Below are 2,500 nucleotides of genomic sequence, written 5' to 3'. Positions count from 1 at the left end.
AGGTTATATAGAACCCGGTTGAGAACCATTGCACTAAACTATCTCTCTGCTTTTGCACTGCTTTTATCGACCTCGAAACAAAGAAAAATTAAATTGTCCCCGGTGATATTTGAACTCATAGCGCCGGGAATCGTAACAGATAAAACGTTATCTCATATGGAAATGCATCAACATGGTACGTAAAAATTAATTTTTAGTTAAACATTATTATCGTAATTAATTACATATTGCGAATATACAAATGATGAAGTGTTTTACTTTTATTTTAATTTGATACATATTTTCATTTTGAAAATTAGTCTTCATTCCATTGGTTCCTATCAGCAACATGAAATATGAGAAGAAAATAAACTTAAATTATAATTGTTGTACCTATGTGATTTTGTTTGATGTTATATATATTGTTCAAAGATTATATTGATCATATAACAGGTAACATAGTCGCGACATTAAAATTTTGGAAAATTCTTAATGAACTTAATGAAAATTCAACAATTAACCAAATTACTCTTTATTAATTTCAAATTATTGTTATATCCATATTTTCCTTTCAGAAAACTCTTTTGTTATTTCCCATATGTTTTCAATTTTTCTCCTGTTTGTAATGTTCCTTCATTCTCTATCCATATTACAATCTGTTATCTTTGCATACGTTTTCTTTAATTTATATCCTATCGTCACTTGAATTAAAGTTGAAAGCATTAAATAGATACACTAAATGGGTCATTGCCGGAGGCCACTAACTAAATCGTCATGTTCCAACAGCAAGCAAAAAGAACAACCACAAAAATATGTTAAAATTTGATCGGTGTTAAGGCCATAGGGTTTAACTGCAATTAAATGTAGGGAAAAAAATTACTGTGAAAAATTACACAGGCGTGCCATCTTCATGGAAAGATATAGTCAAATTTGCGTTAAATATATGTGTGTGCGTGTGCGTGCCTATGTGTGCGTGTGTGTATGTGCGTGGGAGCGTGTGTACTACGCATTAAATATCTAATTAGGATTAATTATCTGAAAAGAAATTAAAAACATGTGAAACAAGCAAATTTGCAGACGCAGATTTCAGTGATAAAACAACAACAATAATAATGGTTTCAAATTTTGGCAAAAGGTCAACATTAATACGGGAAAATAGTTTACTAATGCCATCAAACACAGTATTGGACTGCAAAGTTGACCTCACAGATTTAATTCAGGTCATAAAGAGAGGAAGAGTTTTTAGTTCAATCCACCGCCGTTTCAAAGCAGAAACAAAGTTTGTTATGCTTGGAATAAAACGGTGTCGAAATCACAATTTTCCAGTATTTTGAGCCAAATGTATTCTCATTTGGGGACAAAACTAGAAAACATTTACATAACACGGTAATGATGGTTTCTCATATAGGCAGAAAATCTAGCAGTTATGAGAAGTAGGGAACGGTCGATATAATCGTCTAGAGTACTTGACAAGCACATTATCTCATCGACCCATGGAATAATGAAAGGAATAGTCAACCTCCACATCTTATTTTACGCTCTGAATCTAAAAAGGATACGAACCATTTTGTCCAATATTCTAACGATTCTGCCAATCCACTGCCATTCGAGAATACTACTACTAGTACTACTACTACTACTACTACTACTACTAATAATAATAATAATAATAATAATAATAATAATAATAATAATAATAATAATTTTTTTTTCTACTATAGGTACAAGGTCTGAAATTTGAGGGAAGGGGACTAGTCGTTTATATCGACCCCAGTGTATCACAAGTGCTTAATTTATCGAATTCGAAAAGATGAAAGGCAAAGTCAACCTCGGCATAATGTGAACTCAGAGCGTAGCGACGGGCGAAATACCGCTAAGCATATCCTCCAGTGAGCTAACGACTCTTCCATCTCGCCGCCTTAATAATAATAATAATAATAATAATAATAATAATGATGATAGTAACAATAATTGTATCATTACTATGGCAATAACACCAATAACATCAAAATGAGATACAATACGAACTATACGATCAAATTAATCTGTTGTACAATATTGAAAATGGAAGACAAAAGAAGCGAGTTTCAGCTTCAATATTTTTATAATAATCATCACCAACACTATAAACATCATCTCCATCACAATTACTATAACTGTTCCTCTCAATACAATAATCGTCGTCTTCTTCCGCATCATCATTATAATCCTCATTCGCATCGTCGTCGTCATCATCATGATCATCATGATCATCATGATCATCATCACCATCGTCGTCATCATCATAATCCACGATGAAAAGAAAAAAGTAGTGCGATTCGCATATATATATATATATATATATATACATATATATATATGTATGTATGTATATGTATACACAGGCGCATTATATATGCACATGTATACGCACTTGTGTTTGTGCATTTTGTTTGTATGTGTTTGTGCATATATGCATATATGTATGTATGTATGTGTGTAAACAATAATAATATCACACTGAGTATTTACCCTTTGATGT

General features: G+C 31.8%; 1 protein-coding gene across 1 annotated transcript in view; it reads right to left on the bottom strand.

Moving 5' to 3' along the window:
* The window catches only part of LOC106873887 (uncharacterized), a 311,731-nt gene that overhangs the window by 86,757 nt on the left and 222,474 nt on the right, over window positions 1–2,500 (bottom strand). The gene's annotated exons all lie outside the window — the stretch shown is intronic.

This window comes from Octopus bimaculoides, chromosome 7 (genome assembly GCF_001194135.2).
Source record: "Octopus bimaculoides isolate UCB-OBI-ISO-001 chromosome 7, ASM119413v2, whole genome shotgun sequence".
Taxonomy (NCBI): domain Eukaryota; kingdom Metazoa; phylum Mollusca; class Cephalopoda; order Octopoda; family Octopodidae; genus Octopus; species Octopus bimaculoides.
This window is presented reverse-complemented; position numbering and strand designations above follow the sequence as displayed.